Genomic DNA, 21679 nt, shown 5'->3' with positions numbered 1-21679 from the left:
ATGTAATAACACATATGTGATGTATAATTATCTCCATGTTATAAATGAGAAAATAAAGGCACAGAGGGGATAAGTAACTCATCCAAAGTTGCACAGCTATTACATGCAGACAGGGATTTTTACCCAGGTAATTTGGCTCTGAAATTTGTGCTTAAATACATTATCTGTCTTTGATGATCCCATCATTAGTGGGGCTCTGCAGTTTTCTGATGATATTAATTATTCTCTCCTTTCTGCATTCCTGCCCTTTGCCATGTGATCCTGCAGTTCCCTCCTATTCTCATGGATGGAAATGTCTCTAGAGCCTGCTTTGTCACAAGCTTTGGTCAAATAATCTAAAAGCAATAGGAGGAGAGAATTGAAATATGCTTATCTGATTGGACTTGTTCTTTCTCATTCTTCTACCATGGACATGAGAATATGCCTGAGATTGCCTGCTCATGTTAGACTATAGGACACATGGAACAGAGATGCGTCATTCTGGTTACTTGGCAAAGGCCATTCTAGATCAGCTGACAGGTGGTCAATTCCCAGTCGGGATCAGCACAGTCTCCTGGTCTACCTGAAACTGACCACAAATGTATGAGTGAGTCCACTGCAGATCAGATAAACCTTGTAGATGGTGAGCTAGCTAAACACTTACTGTTGCATGCCAATGGGGTTTTGAGGCTGTGATGCAATGTAAATAATGGGTACAAATAGAGTTACAGAAGAAAATCAAATTTGATATAAATACAATGATAAGGAGAAGCACAGTATGCAATGGGAACAGGGGCAGTGCTAAGGGGCTGTGACAACTTATTTCAGACTACATACTCATAAAGAGTGCCTGAAGGAACTCCCATAAAATCAGCCCTGGAGAAATAATTTCAAAAGCAATGGTATGTATGCTAGGGAAATATTCCTTACTTATATCCAGAAACACCCATTGAGACTAGACTGTCCTGCTTGCTTCAGCCATGAATTTGAGAAGCTACATGAGTAGCCAAGAATTCTACCTCTAATCTCACTCTTACAGCATTGGAGAGTTCAATAACTACACAAACTCTAAAACAAGGGATTTTTAATTGAAAGAAAAAAATCTGGAAAGTGAGTAATTTTCAAAAATATCTGTTGCAGGTTGACTCAAAGTAGGTGCACCTGTATAAAACATAAATCTGTGTGTGATTTGAAATTTTAAACAGGACAAGTTACTTCTGCTGAATCCTAATTTACACATTCTATATTTTGAGTGTTAGATTCACACATTTCTGGTAAAAGTATCAATTATAACTACAGCATTCAAAATATTATTTCACGTATGCATGATTTTTTTTTTTTTTTACCTCAAAATGTCTTTATTTTCTTCAGAAAAAATGTTTCCCTTGGAAAAATGCCCAAATCCTCTCTTCAGGGTTGGAAAGTTTAAAAGCCTGATGAATGCTTCACCAAATGACCAGGAGGAAAGCTTTGGAGAAGAAAACAATCACACATAATCATGAGAATGTCTGTGTAATCTTTCTTCATTATTATTAAACAAATTATTTGTAATGGCTAAACACTTTATCTTATTTTACCAGCACTGAACATGAGTCCTACTAAATTTTCTCTTGCTATCAGTCAAGAAAGGCAAGCTTTCCAAAAATCCTCCGATAAATAAGGATTTATTGGTTTATTATGACTAACCTTCAGTATGAATTTATTCAATAAACAAATGTGGCCTAAATAAGAAAGGCAAGCTTTCCAAAAATCCTCCGATAAATAATGATTTATTGGTTTATTATGACTAACCTTGCAGTGTGAATTTATTCAGTAAGCAAACGTGGCCTAAACGACTACCACGTGATATGGGCGCTGTGTTAGGCTCCATGGATGCAGACATAAAAATGATGCAATCTCTGTCCCCCAGGAAGCCCTGGGTTTATAGGGGAGAATGATGAGTAACAGGATAATTAGAATAAAGTGACAATGCTGGTGGTAGCTTGAGAGCACCTTGAGAACAGGGGAGCAGGGAAAAGGGGTCAAATAAATTCTGAAGTAGGTATCAGTGAACTAGTTACAAAGGGGTTTCATTTTATCATTGCACATTCCTATATTCCCTTTGCTTACTCCATATTACCATCAGTGTTTGCACATTTTTTTCTGTGGAAGGCCAGGTGGTAAATATTTTAGGCTTTGTGGGCTAGAGAGTCTCTGCTTTAACTATTCAGTTCTTCTACTGTAGGGCAAAGTAGCCATAGACAACATGCAGGAAAAAGGAGGGATGCTGTGCATCAATACCGTTTTCTTTTTCTTTTATTTATTTCTTTTTTATTATTTAAGAGAGGAAAGGAGAGGGAGAGAGAGTCCACAACCTGAGCATGTACCCTTGACCATAATCAAACCCGGGACCTTTCAGTCTGCAGGTGGACACTATTCACTGAGCCAAACCAGCTAGGGCAGTATTGTGTTTTTTTTGTTTGTTGGTTTGTTTTTGTGTGTTTTTTTTTTTTTTTTACAAAACCAGGCAGCAGTTTGAGTGTGTCCTATGGGTTGTTGGCATCTACCCTATTGTACATGACTCTTAAAGGCTGCCATTTTCAATCTTAGATGGTTTCTCTTCTTACTCTGTATTCTTTCCATAGGTGTTGTCATCCACCCTGATGCTCTCAAACACCATCTGTTTGCCAACTCTGTGTCCCTGGACTTCATTGATCATCTAAAGTCCAGACTCACCTACCAGATACCCATGGAGCATTTATCCACAGGCTAATTCCCAGCTCTATCAACATTTATACAGTTTATCTTTCTCTCTTTCCACAAATGCTAATTCCATCTACCCATTTCCTCCAGGCAGAAAGCCAGATGTCACAAATAGCACCTTCTTCTCCATTATAGCACATCTCTTCTCTAAATTCAGGTACTTATAGTCTTTAAATACCTCTCAATGTGGCTGCTTTTCTGTCACCACTGCCACACCTGGGTCATGCCATCACTTCTGGCACGGACCCCTCTAATGCCTTTGGAACAGGTCTCCTGGGATCTTTTAATCCGTTTTCCATCCACCAGCCAGACTGACCCTTTTAATGAGACCTCCATTAATGGCATCCTTACTTTGCACGGTGTGAAGGACTCCGTGAGCTCTGCAGATAGGTGAGCATCCTTACTACTTTTCCCAAAACCTACACTCCTAGAGCAGCCTCAGCTCAGACCCATGAATATCAGTTTCCTGTTGCTCATGTAGCGCATTGCCACACACTCAGAGACTCAACACAACACCAATGTATTACTTTACAGCTCAGGAGGTCAGGAGTTTGAAGAGGTCTCAGGAAGCTAAAATCAAGGTGTTGGCAGATGTTCTTTCTAGAGGTCCTCGGTGAGAATTCATTTCCGTGCCTTTTTCAGTCTCAAGAGGCTGCCCACACTCCTAGGCTGGTGGCGTATCAGGATATATGTTATTGGAAGTAAACACATTTCATCTTTTGTAAGAGTCCAGGTGAGTGAATGTAACAAGTTCAGAGATTACAAATACTTTTAAAGGACTCTAAGGGACACTCCCGTAGTTGTTGGTGGTGAAAGTAAGACTAAGGATAAATAGAGACTAGATCATAAAATGCCTTCATCATTTAAGATGCTATCAGTGACAAGTCATAGACAGTTCACCTAATGAGGTCTTAAGTAATATAGGCTTCTAACTAGTGTCTGGAAGTGAGTAGCTCCAGATCGAGTTCAATAGCTCAAAAGACATAAGGGCACTGGATTGGCTGACATTCTTAGTGTTGCAGGATGGCTTCCGTAGCAACAAGCATCATTAGAGTGCTCCCGGAACAGTGTTCCAGATATAAAGGGAGAGACTGAGAGCAAAGGGCATTCCATAAACTCTCTCTCTCTCTCTCTCTCTCTCTCTCTCTCTCTCTCTTTTGTAAGGAGATAAAATATTTTCCTAAGTCCCCAGTAGATTTCTCCTTTTATTTATGGTTGCCAAATTTAGAAATTTTTAAAATGCTCAGTTAAATATTAATTCCAGATAAGCAATAGATGATATTTAGAGTAATATTCAGAACATACACAAAAGATAGCTAACTTTGTTATTTATCTGAAATTAGGATTTAATGGAGCATTATTTCATCTGACAACCCTGCTCCTGTTTCATTAGCAAGAGCAGGGTTCCATGTTCTCCCCTGAACTAGTCGCAGGCAACTATGGATGCACTTACAAGGCAGTCAGCGACAGACTGAGCTTTGCACCCTAGGCCTGGACACTTCGCCAACCTGGACACTGGTTGTTACATGAACAGCCAACTGTGTCAGCCACAGTCTGAGTAAATTGGTAATATAGTTTTATTTTATTCTATAGATAATGTGGAAGCATTAAAGGATTTAAGCCAAGAAATGATGTAATTAATCTGAAAATATTTGTAAAGATGTCTGCTCTGGTTATAGGCAAAATGGCAACATTAGAGAAAGGGATAACAGAGAGGAAGCTATTACATTTGCTGTGTCATAGAATGATGAAGGGGTAGGAACCTACACAACAACAGAAGAAATTTAGAAACATGTAGGAGAGTTTTACATGCATATTTATTTATCATAGTTGTCAAGATTTCAGACTTTGAAATTAAAATGTTTGGTGTTGCACCCCATCTTTGTTAGAGAATAACTGTGTCACCTTGAGTAAGTTACTTTATCTTACTGGCCTTGGTTTTTTTTATCTGTAAACATGTAGATAATAAGACTGTGATTTATTATCGGCATTGAATGAGGTCATTCAAGTAAAATGTGTAGCAAAAAAAAAAAGGGAAAAATAATATGTGTTTACTGAATGTTAGATGCTTTTATTACTTTGGTTATTGTTCGTTTTATTATGGATCATGACTTGTTAGATATGATGTGGAAGGAAAGACCTATGATCCCCCCATATCTGCTCCACCCATCATCTTGTCCATCTTTCATGATGGCAATTCCTTACTTCCAAGTGCTTATACCAAAACCCTGAGTATCAACACTGATTCCCATTTCATATCCCGGATTCAATTTTGCAGGAATTCCTTTGGCACAACATTCTAAACATATCTAGAATCCTGCCACTGTTCCCTGGTCTGAGCATCTTCACCTTGGTTTCCTGCAAACATTGCTCTTATAGGTCTGGGGCTCTCACTCTCGCCCCCTGCAGTCCATTCTCAACACAGCAGCCTGAGCCATGAAACATTAAATCAGTTCATGCCAAGTCTTTGCTCAAAACCTTGCAGTGGCTTCCCATTTTACTAAAAGTAGAAGCCAGGTTGCCTAAACTCTGCATGGCTAGCTCCCTATTACCTTCACCAGGTTTACACAGACATCTTTACAAATATTTTCAGATTAATTACATCATTTCTTGGCTTAAATCCTTTAATACTTCCACACCCATGTAATGGGGTTGACCTCAACTACTCTCTGTGCAATTTTAAGCTAATGCACATCCATTTCCACCAGCCTGGCATTCAAGATTGCCATTACCTATTTTCATTTTTGTCTGATTGGTTTTTATTACATCCTAACAAACAATATAATTTGCTTATTTATTATAATTATTGTTTATTTGTGGTTCCCTCCTTCCTCACTAGAATGTCAGTTAGGCAAGGGCAGGTATCTTTCTATGTTTTGTTCACTGATATAGCAAAGTATCCAAAGTGATGCCTGACATATATTATGTTCAATAAATATTCATTAAAATATAGATACTCATAGGTTTCGCTTTGTCCACATAGATGTCATTTATTTTTTTAAATATATTTTTATTGAGTTCAGACAGGGAAAGAGAGGGAGAGGGAGATAGAACATCAATGATGAGAGAGAATCATAGATCAGCTGCCTCCTGCAAGCCCCCTACTGGGAATTGAGCCTACAATCTGAGCATATGCCCTGACCAGGAATCAAACCATGACCTCCTGGTTCATAGCTCAACACTTAACCACTGAGCTATGCCAGTTGAGCTATTTTTTTCTCGATGAATTAACCACTAGTAGTGATTAAATGCTTGCTCTGTTCCAGGCATAGTTCTGATGAGCTTGCATGTCCTATCTCATTGAACTTTTATAGGAACTTTGCTGTCTTCATCCTTCCATTCTAGAACATCACAATAGCCCAAGGCAGTAGTTAGTTAGCAGAGAAAGTCTTGGCATCTCAAGCCATAAGTCATCATTTTGAGTCTTGACTCTACTACTTACTGAGTGTAAGACAAGTGCTATAAACCTCCTTTGGCTCAGTACTGAGGTTTACTCATTGGTGATACTGGGCATAATGATAGCACTGCCTCCTAAGACTGTTGTACTTCTAAGATTTAACACATGGAAAGTGTTAGGATGACATCTGGAACAGAGTGTACACTAAACAAGTATTAGTTATTATCATTACAATAAATATTTTATCAATTTTACACGTCTCGTGAACCTGAGGCTCAGAGAAGCCAATTAACTTAGTCACGGTGAAATAGATAGTAAGTGGCATTTTAGGCCTCCAGCACCCGCACGGTGTTTTTAACCCCCATGCAACAAGGAACACAAAAGGAGGAGCCCTTTGGGGGAAAATATAATGAGTTGAAATGTGGATTTCTGTATTTTTCACCCCAGGATATTTTTCACCTAAATTTAGACTTCCTAGAGATTATTGAATCTCTGGCTCTCTATTTAATTTTCCCTCCACACTGGCATGCAGCAGACTTGATCTTTGGAAGACAGCAGGGTTCATGTGATTATTTTCTCAGCCTTTGCCAAAAGTCAGTCATTTAAAAGTTTTTGTGGCACATGACCAACTGCTTTACACTTTACACATCAGCTGCTCCGTGAAAAAGTTGAAAATGTGATAGATTTGCTGACAAGCATATTTTATGTTTGATGTGCATAAAATTTTTGCAGTGATAAAAATAGAAGTTGTTAAGAGTTACTGAGTGGCTTGTTTTTCCTTCTGTCTCTTGCAAATTTTGATCTTGAGATAGAGCAGGTGTCTCACTTGTTTCCACCTGTATCTTCCACAACACACACACTTCTTTATTTATCAGAAAGTCTTCACACATAGTATGTGCAGAGTTGAATGCTGGTTGCCTAGGGGACAAATAGAAGAATAACAAATGTTGAGGACAAATAGAAGAATAACAAATGAATTGCAATTTGGTAGAAGAGATGAAAAACATGTATTTGTCACGTCTGGTATTAAAACCTTAGGAAAAACCATAGTTGTCCCTCATCTGAAGCATTGAGGAGTCTGCTCAACACTCTCCCAGGTTCTCTAAGCCATTGGTACCCAGTAGGAGAGGGACTTTGTCACATTGTAAATCTAACTAATTTCTCACTCATATAAAAAGGTCTTTCATGGCATTCCATTGGCGTAAAATGCAAAATCACACCATGACCAGGAAGGCCATGTATGATCTTGCCCTTTTCTGTGTGTCCTAGCCCATCTCCTGCTAATCTCCCCCTTTCTCACACCATTCCACCACACTAGACACTTCTTTTGTCTCTTAGCCAATCCAAGCTAGTTCTTGACTCAGAACATTTGTACTTATTGCCTGTCTTCATCATATGTATTTCTGTATAGCTGACTGCTTCTCATTGTTTAGAAGTCAGCTATGTTCTCTTCTTTTTGAGCCCTTCCCATAGTTCACAACTTAAGTTATAGGCAGGGATTTTTTCCTGTTATTCTCTGCTATATCATCATCATCCAAAGTATCAACCACATAGTAGGTGCTTCATATTGCTGAGTGATTGACTGAATAATTTACTGTGTGTGGGAAGAGCTCAGGAGATTTATCTCAGTGCAGTGGCAGATGCAATGGTGTGAGCACACTCCGCCTGTACAAGCTCCCTCAGCACACCGGGAAGTGGCAGCGCCCACCTGAGCAAGCCTCCTAGAGCCACTACATAGTACCCTGATCTTTCCTACTATTGGTTGCCCTAAGGATAGTGTAAACTTCTGATTGGTCTAGAATGTTATATATGTTGCTGCACTTACACAATAAACTTAGATCTGCGTCACTGAACCTGGTCTCCGGAGTCGGGCATGCTTCGTTAGGGTTCCGTCGTCCTCACCCCTGCGGGACCCCCTGCTTCAACTGTGGATATATCTACAATTCATAATGGATCCTCAGTGTCAAAAAAGAGTCATAGGAGAAGTTCTATGGGATGCCATGCAAGGGAGCAATCGTACTGGAGCAGTCATCATGCAGTGGCTCATAGGGAAGACGTGGATCTCAAAGATGATTTACCATTGTTATTGTTGTTAAACATACCTACTTAGTGCACTCTATGTGTGGGACAATATTCTAAGTCTGTTCTATAGAGAGTCTTATTCAATCTTTGTAAAAGCCCAGTGAGTTGAAACTCATTTTACAAGTGAGGGGACATGTCTTAGTTCATTTAGGATGCTGTGACAAAATACCAGGAACTGGGTAACTTGTAAACAATGAACATTTATTTCTCAGAATCCTGGAAAGGGGGGGGGGCAGTGAAATCAGGGTGCCAGAATGGTTGGGTGAGGTCCCTCTTCCCTGTTGCAAACTTCTTCTCCTTGTGTCCTCACATGGCAGGTGGGGACATTTTCAGGGATTCTGTAAAAAGTTGAAAACCTTTGGAGAAGGGACCAGTATGGCTTGACTTGGGCTTTAGGATTATGGGAGAACAATTAGAAATTAGAAATTCAAACAAAAAGTAATTGAGGTTTATTACCCAATTAATAGTTTTCAAAAGTATTTTGACTCATAACTATATATTTTGATTATCAGCATTCTCTGTGTTGTCACAGTCAGTATTATTAACTCCATTTTACAAATAAGAATAATTAAGTTAAATTTAAAATAATGATATTCAGAAAGGGAAAATGATTTAAAATGTCCAAGGTCAAACGGGGAACATAACCTTGGTCTAGAAATTTTCAAAAAGTCATTTGGCCAAGTCTTGGATGTTCGCCTGTAGAGAGAATCATAGTTGTCACAGTTGTTACCTCTCATGTAATGGCTCCTGTGTGAGGACCCCTCATCTGTGTGGGTCTATGGAAAAAGAGGTGGCATTGCCAAGAAGTGAAGGGCAGGGACATCAGAGACAGACTCCAGGTTTTAAATATCAGCCCTGGATTTGCTCTATTTGTCTCTAGAGAGTTGTTTGTTTGTTTGTTTTTTCTTACCTTGCTTTGCCTCTGTTGCAAAGGGTTGTTCTGTAAATCAGTGAACTAAAAATTATAAAGTGCTTAGACCAGTGCCTGGCATTAAATAAACTCTCTTAAATATTTTGTTGTGTATGATCCTCATAATAATTCCACAGGCACTGTCATTCTCTTTTAATGCCTGAGGGGATTGAAAGCCACACTCAGGACACTATACCCCAGGAGTATACATGCTGGGGGACAGAAAAGTCCTTGGACAGAATCACAAAACAATAATCACTCTTTCTGGCACATTTGTGCATTATCACGGACAGGGAAACTTAACAAAAATGAAGTCTTCACACATTACAATGTGATAAAGCTACATTTTCCCTTGACTGAGAAGACTGTAGAATGATGAATAATGAAGAAGATGTTGTCAGTATCTTACCAACAATGAGTTCACTGAGAATTTAATGGTTGAGCAAGGCAAAAGCCCTTGAGAAATGTTCCCCATTGTCCAATCTTATTATCTGCCTCATGTAATCTCTCACCTCCCCCTTGGATCTGATTTGGGCAGAGTTTAAGAGTACCTTTGGACATCGGATCAAAATCCCAGTATTTCTTTACTCTCTGCGTGAGCTTAGAAAAGGTATGTCACTTCTCAGCACTTGCATTTCCTCATATGTAAAATGAACATAATGATTCTTAACTTTGAAAAAAATCTTCTAATTAACAATCTATCATATAAATGTGTGGTGTAGGATCAGTATTTAATAATGATGACAAGAACACTAGCACATCCTACTTGTTGGTGTATATGGGTGCTCTGAACATTGTTCTCCAAAGTGGTCTTGTTACTTTTTTGTGAGTAAATCAGGTATTTCCAGGGCCTTAAGACCATCCCAGCACCCTTTGCACGGACTATTGTTTCTCACAATGTCCTTTGTGGCACGAGAACAGTTCCGTGTCAGAACAGAAAAGCTCTAATGATATCCATTAATAAGTGAAGCTGTTTCATGGTTGGTGAAGGAATGCTAGGCTTGAAGCCAGAAAGGCTTCGTTGAGATCATACCTTCACTCTGTGACCCAGGAAAGTGTAATGAGGAAGCAGAGACTTTGACTCATATTGTAATAGCTACTGACACGTATTGAATATTAGTGGTGGGACAAGCACCAGCCTAAGAGCTTTCCAAACATTGTCTCATTTAATCCTCTCAATGACCCTCATGAAGAAGATTGGTTACTTTCTCCATTTTTGCAGATAAGGAAATAAATTCAAGCATTAAGGACTAGCATAAAATCACACAGCTCGTAGGAAGGGGTGTGAACTCAAGCTATCCCATTTTAAGTGTTTGCTCTTACTCTAACCCCTGCAACCCAAGCTGGAACCAAAATATGGGGTTTGGAGCTCTTGCTGGGATCTCATCTGTTGACTTCTCTTTGCCATCTCTGTGTTACTGGATAAGAGACTGGTCTCTCTGAGCCTTAATCTTTCTTGTCTGTGAATACTACATCTAACTTCCTGCTTGCGTGTAGGAGTCTACAGGATGCCAGGCACTAGGGAGGATTGTATGAGACTGAACAGAAAATGCTGAGTCCACCAGCACCAGGTGGTTCTCTACTCAATATCGCCCACCTTCCACACAAACAACCCCGGCCTTGTGTCTTAGCAAGCTGTGCAACTCCAAATGAGTCACTTCAAACCTCTGAGTAGCCCATGACTGGAGTGGGGCTAAATGTGACTTACCTGAACATGCTGTAAGGAAGATTAAATAGGAGAAATATAATACAGAACATCCCACACAACATAGTTGTTTCTATTTCTCTATTTAGGTAAACATTATATTGGGTTTAGAATATTTAGGTAGTAACTGCTCTGTCTACTTCATTGTATCAAATTAGATTATCCCTTTGATATAATTAATATGTTGATTAAATAAACACAAAAATACTATGTGGAAGCTGAGGATTACTATCATTGCTAAATTATTTTAATTCTATGGATAATTATAAAGAATGAGTAATTAACAGCATGCACTAAACTACCTAGTGCTTTTCAAGGTTATTTATTTATTTATTCAGCGCCCTTAATTTTATGAACCACTAATTGTTCTAATTGTTTATACATATATGAGAAAAGTCTGTTGCTTGTCTAGTTTGTTTCTAAGAATCGTTGACCCTGGAAGGGAGGAGGCATTTTTTAAAAGGAGTATAACTAGTGGATGTGAACACAGATTTAAAAACTCTAATATTCGTCTATCATTTCCTCATTATTTCACAATTATTATTCCATGTGCTGATGCTCAATCCCCTCATTTCTGGGTGATTGCCCTATTAATGGCAGAGTTGTGAGAATGGAATTAAATATTTGCACTCGGGGCTATGTGTAATTGAGCTTCTTCTCTGCTTATTGCAAGCTTTGGTGTTTTAAATTACTGCCAATACAAAGGTGGCCTTTGAAAATATGGCTAAAATGAGAAATCTTTTATATATGACACAAATCCTACAGAGACTTGGACTTTACATTTCATGTTCAGACACAGAGTCTAATTTTTGAAACAAAGCACAGCTCTTTCCTAATTTAAAAAAAAAAAATCCAGATTATATTGAGCAGTCACATTGTCCCAGAAATGATGTCAATCACTGAAAAGGGAAATGAAAGACAATATGAACGTAAAATAGTTTAATAAGCAACTATCTCACTTAGCTCACTGTGCATCTTGAGGGAGTGACTGTCTGTATCCTTATTGGCAGGGACAAACCTGAAGCTTGTACATTCACCTGAGGACAAATACTTCATTGGGATCTATTGGGACCCACTATCTGGCAAGCACTCTACTTGACGCTTGGAACATATCTAGGAAGAGAACATGCAAAACCTCTATTCTCAATCTACTATTATTCTAGTGGTGCAAACAGATCATAAAAGACTAAATATGCAAGTAGCAGATAGCTGTGAATAGCATTAAACACAAGGCTTGAAATAAGGAGCTATGGGGTGGTTCTGCGGAAGGCGTTCCAGAGGAAGACATGGGAGTAAAGATTTAGAAAAAAGAGAGGTGGCACCACAGGGACAAAAATGGCTGAAGTTGTGAACAAGGAGGTGTGTGAGGGGGACGAGTTCAGACAGGTGGTGGGTAGGGACCAGATGCTGCAGAGCTATGTAGGTGATGGCAAAATCTCAGATTTTATTTCCAGTAACTAGAGGCCTGGTGCATGAAATTCGTGCATGGGTGGGGGGGGGGTCCCTCAGCCCAGCCTGCACCCTCTCCAATCTGGGACCCCTCAAAGTATGTCCGAAACCGGTAGTCCGACATCCCTCCCACAGTCCGGGACCACTGGCTCCTAACCTCTCACCTGCCTGCCTGCCTGATTGCCCCTAACTGTCTCTGCTTGCTGGCCTGATCACCCCCTAACTGTCTTCTGCCAGCCTGATCACCCCCTAACTGCCCCCCTGCTGTCCTGGCCTCCCCCTAACTGCCACCCTGCTGGCCTGGCCACCTCTAACCTCCTCTGCTTCAGCCCCCGTCACCATGGCTTTGTCCGGAAGGAAGTCAGAAGTCCGGAAGATGTCTGGTTGACCCGGTCTAATTAGCATATTACCCTTTTATTAGTATAGATGGGGAGGCATCAAAAGTTTTAAATCAGAGTGGGCATTTCACTCTTTTATTTTATTAAAAATATTTTTAAAAATCTATTTTTATAGATTTCAGAGAGGAAGGGAAAGAGAGAGATAGAATCATCAATGATGAGAGAAAATCATTGATTGGCTGCCTTCTACACACCCCACACTGGGGGGTCGAGCCCGCAACCCAGGCAGGTGCCCTGAATGAGAATCAAACCATAACCTCCTGGTTCATAGGTTGATGCTCAACCACTCAGCAACCCCAGCTGGGCCATTCTTTTAAAGAAATTTTTTTTAGCTGTTATGCTTTGGTATGGACAATAGAGAGCAAGGGTAGAGGCAGGGAAACCAGTCAAGATGCAGGGTGGCCCAGGAGAGAGATAATGTCACCTAGAACTGGGGTAGTGGGCTCAGAGACTTGGCAGGTTCCAGAAACAGGGTTTGTGTTAGATTGGATATGAGAGGAAGAGAAAAAGGGATAAATTGTGGATTTTATTTTTTAAAAATATATTTCTTTATTGATTTCAGAGAGGAAGGGAGAGGGAGAGAGAGAGAGAAACATCAATGATGAGAATCATTGATCGGCTGCCTCCAGTACATCCCCTACTGGGGATCGAGCTCACAACCCAGGCATGTGCCCTTGGCCGGAATCGAACCTGGGACCCTTCAGTCTGCAGGCCAATGCTCTATCCACTGAGCCAAACCAGTGAGGGCTAAATTGTGGATTTTAGGCTTAAACAATTGGATTCACGAAAGTTTCATTTACTGTTAAGAAAAATTGTGGACATAGAGCTTTTTGTTTGTTTATTTTGCTTTTTAAAAATAATTTGGACATATTGCTTGAAATATAAAACTAAAGGTGTCCAAATTAGGCCAGTGAATATATATGTTTGCAAGTCCAGATGTTTGTCTCATAGGGTTTTCAGCCTATTGAAGTTATCTAAATCAGGGGACAAGCATGAGATGACCTGAGGGAAGAGTTTATGTATGGAAAAGAAATGAACATTAACCTGAGCTATGGGCTTGGACAGGTAGAGAAGATAAATAATTTGCTCAACATTTCCTAGGTTATAATTGGCAAACTTAAACCCTATCTGACCCCAAAGTCCATGCTTTCATGTTTTGTTGCCTGTTAGATACTATTTTAAGTAAGCTTTTAATAATAAGTAGACCTTTGACATCCAGGGATGCTGAGAAGGGCCCTACAGGCTAAGGACACTGTCATATTTATGGCACAAAAGTTGAAGGGGACAGAGAGGGCTCAGAGATGGCGATTTTGTTGTTCAGTGTGGTTTCAGTGTACAGCCTGGGGAGAAACACGTTGGGAAATGAATCCATCCAACATGTAGGAGTTGGGAAAGAAAACAGCTATAGGTCTTTTTTTTTTCTTCACTGACCAGGGATTCATGCATAAAGACGATGTTCTAACTTATGCCAATTCAGAAATGTAGATGATCATTTATGGGAGTGTTTTATTGTCATTATACATGAAATGGAGGCCCAGTGAACAGATTTGTGCACCAGTGGGGTCCCTGAGCCCGGCCTGCATCCTCTTGCAATCCGGGACTCCTCAGGGGATGTGGGAGAGCTGGTTTCAGCCCAATCCTCACAGGCTCAATCCAGACAGCAAGGATCCCAATCCTGTGTGTTGAGTGTCAGTCCCCTGGTGGTCAATGCACGTCATAGTGACTGGTTGACCGGTTGTACGGTCACTTAGTCTTTTATATATATACTAATAGCCCTGAGCACGAATCCGTGTGCCACTAGGTCGCTGCCACCCTCCTGTAGCTCTTTGTCCACTGCCACGCCCTACTGTTGCCCCCCCCCTCTTTTTCGCCCCCCCCCCCCATAGCTTGCTGCCCTTCCCGCTCCTGTATCTCTCCACAGCCCGCTTGTACCTCGCTGGCCCACCCTCCCCCTGATCCGTGATTTGGTCGTGACGCGCTTGGTTGTTATGCCTCAGGGCATAATGGCTAATTAGCATATTCCTCTCTTATTATGTAGGATAGATAGCTGTATGTAAAAGGAATTAAACAGTTGCTCTCTGTGACTCTCAAAGATAGAGTTAAAAACAGGCATTTTTCAGTGAGTCAGATTTATACTCAGTTAAGAAAATGAATCCCAAAGTGGCTGACCTCTCTAAACACAATTGTTTCAAAATGTTTCCAATCACCACAAGTGTTCAAACACACATTAGGTTCAACATTCACTAAAACGTTCCTTACTTGTCACTTTTTTTTTTCCCTTTCAACTTTCCAGTACTTGACCAGTGTCTTGTTCTGTTTGGGCCACTATAATGAGAATTCCATAAGCGAAGTGGCTTTAATGACTAACATTTATTTCTCAAGGTTCTGGAGACTGGAAAGTCCAAGATCAAGATACTGGTAGATTGGGAATCTGGTGGGAGCCCCACTTTCTGGTTCATAGACAGCAAGATCTGGAAGCAGAGTTCTGAAGATTGAAACTTGGAACAGATTGAAGTGTTTAAAATCTACCAACCCCTGTTTTATATCCAGTTATATAGACCACAGAGCTTTGCTGCCATGAGCAAAAATGTCCTCAGAGTCAATACAGCCTCCGCTCAATGGGAGAGAGATGGGGCCAGAGAATAAATTGACCCCTCTACTCTTCTTCTGACCATTGTCACTAAGCAAGCAAGTGCTCTTGCTAACGACACTTTCATTCATGTGCATTATTTTCTAAGAGGTTTCTTTGTCCCTGGTGCCCCTCAACACAGGACCGACTGATATATCTGGGCATGTGTGAATTGGAAAATAATTAACTATAAGATTATTTCTTGGGAACTGTCCATTCATTGAGTTTTACTTAACTGTACCCTGTTTTACTTAAAAATACCCTGGTCCTTTTGGATTGGAAGAAAAAGAAAGGAGTGGAGGGAGAAATACAGTACATATCCTAATTAATCTTAGTTAGCTATTAGCACAATAATGTTGCAGAACAAAATGTCCCAAAATTCAGTACTTTAAAAACAAGCTTTTGTTCTGTCCATGGATATTTATGTCAACGGTGGTTTGGCTGATCTAGGCTAAGTGGTTCCTCTTTAGACTGCGGGCCACCTGGGCGTGAGTCCAGGCCCTGGATTGTGTTTAGACCCACTTCTATCTGCTTATTTTTAATTATGATTTTTTGTTTTAGCAGAAAAAATAAGAAACATTCTTCTCATGGAAAATTGCCCGAGCCCAAGAGTCTAATATCACTGGGTACAGAAGGTTACTCTGCCCACAGTGAGAACTAGAACCCAAATTCTCGTCCAGCCTAAATCAGATAACACAGATGTGCATGACATCAGGAACATTTCCTCTTACAGGTAAGGTGCCCTAGTTCTCATGTTAACCTGAACTATGTACCTTACATTTGAATTTGAGAGGCAACTTGCAAAATGCAAGACCATAAAGGACCAATCTCAGCCTTGGCTTCCTCATGTCCTGGGTTTCATTCAAAATTGTTAGGTTGCTTCACAATCCATGCCTTTGCTTGTAAAGTGGCTTTTGCCAGAAACACAATCCCGGACCCCATCTTTGTCATTTTGACAAATACATTCTCATATTTCAAAACTCAGATCAAGGGACTCTTTTCTTAGAATGTTTCCAGTGTTTGGCAGTTAGTAAGTGGCTAACAGTTTTTGTTGTTGAATAAATAATCACATCTAAACCCTTCCTTCTAAAATGAATTAAACAGAGACTCAGAAAGTAAAAGTGACTTATTCTAAGTGACACAGTATGCAGTCCCTTTAAAAAATTTTATCCAGCAGTAGTGACAGATGCAAACTGCAGGTCGCCAGTCCTTAGCAATATTAATCTACTTGAGTCATTTAAATGGCCAGCTCACAAAGACTTTCAGATTAGCATTTAGAAAATCCATTGAATTGCAAAATCTTAATTTTAATATCATTTCTTTAATAATTTAAGACCATGATAACTTTAAACTCACCTTTCTCTTTTTTAAGTCACTGACTTAGAGTGAAGTTTCTTCTTGGTCTTTACTCTATCAAAAAAAAAATTCTAAAAAAGCACACATCTAAAATAAGGTCAAGAGAAAGAGTGAGGCAGCACCTGCTGTCAGATAAAGTTTATGGCATATTTGGGACATTTGGATGGAATAGTCACAGTAGGAAATGAGTGACAGCTGAGCAAAGCAAACCTGGTCTCATGAATATTATCATTTTTGCCTCCCTGGAGCACATGCATTCTATTCTGCCTCCATTGCTCTATATTTACTTATTGTGACTTCTCCTCCACCTCTCTTAGACCAAGTCATTTGGATGGGCTTATTCCCATGTAACTCAGCCCCAGAAGGGGCACAGGACTTCGGTGTGGGTAGCAAGCATGTCTACCCCCTGGCCACAAAGGACAGAATGCTCAACACAAAACATTCCAAAAAGGATTCTATTCCATAGCTTTTCCTGCAGCTCTTGAGATAGAAAATAATAACCTTTTCTGTTGATCTTACATATAAAAGTACTGTATATCCTTTACCAGTGCAAGTGTCTTCCCTTCTGTCACTGTATTAATCCATCAGGACCAATAGTTGGAGAAGAATTAAATCCTTTAAAGCTCCTGGATATCGTGGTGTCTGAAGCCAGACCACTGGCAGGAATTCTCATATCCGCGAGCTAACATTTCCCATTTTCTCTCACAGGAGTTTGAATTGGCTTCTGACACTTTGAAATGTGAGTGAGGTCTCTGACTGCATCTGGGAGCTCTCCAAGTAGCTCTCGGAGCTTATGATAGAGTCAGGCCAGGCGGGTGGCTTATGTGCTGAGCCTGGCAGCAGGCCTATGGGGAAGGCCCAGCAGGCGGTGGGGGAGGTCCAAATGATCTGATAGATAAGGGAGAGCTTCAGCAGGGAATCCAACAGAGAAAGGTGGTGCCAATTCTCCCCATCCTTCTGCAGAGCACTGTAGTGTTTATAGTCCATTCTTGCATATGTTGCATATAACATCCAGTATCTTCAGCCAATACTCAAGAGAAGTTACAGTTTTCTTTAGATCATGTCACCTGGAACTGGTAAATCCAGATGTCTGGCCCACATCCTTTTGCTGCTAACTGATGTAATGCTCTTTATAATTTGAAAGACAGGAGATGAAAGGAAATAGAGAGCAGTGAGTCTGAAGGCAGTTAGTGACACTCAACCCCAGATGCAAACCGATAGAAACCATGAGTGGACCAGTGATGCACTTATATTCAGGGTTTAAGGCAGAAACCTAGTGATAGAAATTAGAAAACCAAGTGAGAAACTAGACACAAAATATAGTAATAAATTACATTTAAAAAGTGTTAGATTATAGGGACTCGGAGCAAATTTTTTAAAGCATTAAAATGTTTGAGAAGTACCTGTACTTAATGACACTCATTAAACGCTCATGATTTTCCTGTAGAGACAATGAAGAATTTAAGGATTGTTACAAGTAAAGTTTCAGAAGTAATATGGGAAGGTTGGGAAATAAGAAAGAATATGAAAAATAATGAAGAAATGCCCTAACCGGTTTCGCTCAGTGAATAGAGCATCGGCCTGCAGACTCAAGAGTCCCAGGTTCGATTCTGGTCAAGGGCATGTACCTTGGTTGCGGGCACATACCCAGTAGGGAATGTGCAGGAGGCAGCTGATCGATGTTTCTCTCTCATCAATGTTTGTAACTCTCTGACCCACTCCCTTCCTCTCTGTAAAAAATCAATAAAATATATTAAAAAAAATAATGAAGAAATGCCAGTTGAGGCTAGGTTGTGAGGTTGCATGAATGTCTTATTAATTGGGATTTACTATGTTCTTAAGGAAAATAAAAAACATTAGAGTTAATATATATATATAGCTAATATGCAAAGTGTCCCCTCAGGAGTTCGACCAGGAGACCAGGAGTTCAATTGCTTGCTATGACGTGCACTGACCACCAGGGGGTGGCACGGAATGAAGGAAGGCCTAGGCCAGCAGCTGGAAGGCCCCGATTTGCCCTGATTGCTGGCCAGGCCTAGGGACCCTACCTGGGCACAAATTTTGTGCATTAGGCCTCTAGTTATATATAATTTTTTCCTCATCTCTTCCCAAATATAACTCAGGGCTTATTGACATCAAAAATAAATCATGCTGCATTCTGGGTCAAAATTCTGACATTTTGACAGGTAGAAAATAGAGAGTCAGGTTATTAAATCACTTGGGCAACTTTTCTTTTAATCATTTGCTTGATATAATGGGTTTTAGCCATTCATCAAAGGGACTGTAGACGTCATTTTCTAATTTGCAGTCTATTTGAGACCTACTTGGGGAGATCTAATTGTCATTCTTCATGGGAGAATTTTGGAGCTAGTTTATCCACACAGCATAGTTCACATCTGCCACTAAGATGCTGTGCCATCTTGGGGAAATCATTTTCTATTTCTGGACTTGAGTATCATTACACCTAAACTAACGTAAAGGACTTGGAATCAAACTCAACTGCAATAAATGGTTCATTCCATGTCCAATATTCTGAGTGCCATTGCAATTAGGAGAAATGGAATGTTTGTTGTTAATGTGCAAGCATTTTAAGGATGAAGAAACACAGAAACATCCCCCAAGTCTTCTGGGGTTATAAGTGAGAGCCATGTAGACTCCTCTCTGTGAAGCAGGTGATACTATGATTGCCTGCACACAAACCACCGACTTGGAATGACCTCGGTCTCTGATGATATTCATAGTTGATTCTGAGTGAAGATGTGTCTTTGTTTAATTTTTTTGTTTGGTTGGTTGTTTTGTTGACTGATTAGACATATTGTTCATGTAAATGAACATAGATTTGTAGAAACAGGCCACCTGATCACTGTTTCATTCCCTTTGGTTTACCTTGGCTGCTATCTAATTCAATGGATTTCATCTGTCTCACAGAATCAAGTGAAGCTTTTGAAATATATATATATGTATGTATATATATACATACATATATATATATTTAAGAAGAAACATTTGACAATTTGTAAATGCTTTTATAAATTTATTTAAAAATTCAATGATAAAAATGAGATTATGTTTTCATGATGATGATATTATTAATATAAATTTGGGTAAGATGCCACATCATAGTAGAACAATGCTGTTACTTAATTTGCACAACTACAGTACAGAAATGTGGTTGGCACTGTCTGTGTGACACCTGTAAATTAAACTTGCATTCCAAGAGCAACATTTTACCAAACAAAATTAAATCTGTGCTTGTTAAAAAAAAAAGTACTAATAGTCTTACACATATGCATTTGGAGTAGTTGTACTACAAAAATTTTTATGTAAGACTGGTGTGAAATAAAACAACTATATGCTTAAGGATAGTACATATGGTGTCTCTCTGCTGCTCATCTCCAATCTGATTCTGGAAATCTTGGGATCCACTTTATAACTCATTCTAAGTATCCTAAGGAGAAAGTGAAGATGTTTGAAACAGATTCTTTGACTTTCTCTGTATGGTTTTCAAAATAAATTAAAAATTTTTATCACAGTATTTAATAATTGGGAACTTAAAATTACAAACTTCAACTACTAAGGCCTTGAACCCATTTTTACCTTGCAAACTAGAAAACCTTAAATTCATTTTTACAACAGGAAGGGAAGGATTGAGCAAAATAACTGATGAGTTCAATATTTAACTTTGACATTAAATAATTAATTATATTCTATATATTTCAACTGAGGGAAGAATGTTGAGATGAAGTGTCTCTATTATATTGGATGAATTTATATTCTTTATCCAATGGGATGAAGTTAAGGTGGCCTACAATTTTGCTGCAGTTAAATTTAGTGTAAAAAATGACATAGGGACAACTTATTTGACTAGTTTCTAATAAAAATATCAGTCAAATAAATGAATTCTGACTGAGGGGGGAAAGACCATACCTTTGAAGATAAATACATTTAAGCTAAAATATTTAAATAATAAAATTTAGAAATGAAAATATATTCAATTTAATAAAGTTATTTTTAACTTTACTAGGCATCTTCACAGTTTACTTAATTAAAAATAGTCTGTTCTACAAAAAATAATTAATTTAAAGTGTCAACAATTTCCAATTTATTAACCATAATGTAAAACTTGAAGATAATTGCATGGATTTTATGAAAAGTGTTAAAGAAAATTTTTTTGAATTTTTCCCCAGAAAATAATTACCTGTAACTGGTGTTATAGGCAGATATGAATAAGAAACTAACTAATTCAAGTAACAAATATATATTAATGGCCAATTTATTTTCTTTTTAACCAAACAATGAATATAAACAATTATTTTACTGTGCTCTACTGTATGTGAATATTATAAACAGATGTTATTTTATTCTTAAAAAGGATTTTATATTTGCAAACCTATTTTGAAAATAACTATGTTGAAAGTTCACCTGTAATAAAACCTGTTAGTCAATCAATAATGACATGAAAATATATTTTGCATTCACTATCTCAACCATGACTTATTTCTAACTTAAGTCATGTGGTTAGTTACCACACACCTACTTTCTTCAATGTCCAGTTAGGCATTGGCCAACAGTCTTATATTGATGAGAAACCAAAGAGTAGGATAGTGATTCTCCATTGCCTATCTCACACTCATCTGTTCTTCTCTGTATGGAAGTAAGATTTATCTTTTGCTAAGTTAGTGTTTCTTAAGGTATCACTCAAGCAAACACCTACTGTCCAACATCTGAATTATGTGAGAAGGGTACGACTGCAGATTCAAAGGTGCCGAACCAGGTATATAGAATCAGAATCCTGGAGGGGAGCAGAGAATTAGCATATTTAGTATTCTTCCAAAGGGTATCTAAAAATTGAAACCTGCAAAGAACAGGACTCAAACCATGACTCTTGTCTACTTTCCAGGTGTGCTGTAATAAATGCAATATCCTACTCCATGCACCGTGCCAGACCTCTAATCCTCTACAGCAAAAGGTCAACTTTCTTCAGGGTATGGAATTCATCCTTGAATCCCCGATATTTTATGTATCCAGAATT

Source organism: Myotis brandtii, unplaced genomic scaffold (assembly GCF_000412655.1).
Source record: "Myotis brandtii unplaced genomic scaffold, ASM41265v1 scaffold223, whole genome shotgun sequence".
Taxonomy (NCBI): Eukaryota; Metazoa; Chordata; class Mammalia; order Chiroptera; family Vespertilionidae; genus Myotis; species Myotis brandtii.
Note: the sequence above shows the minus strand (reverse complement) of the source record.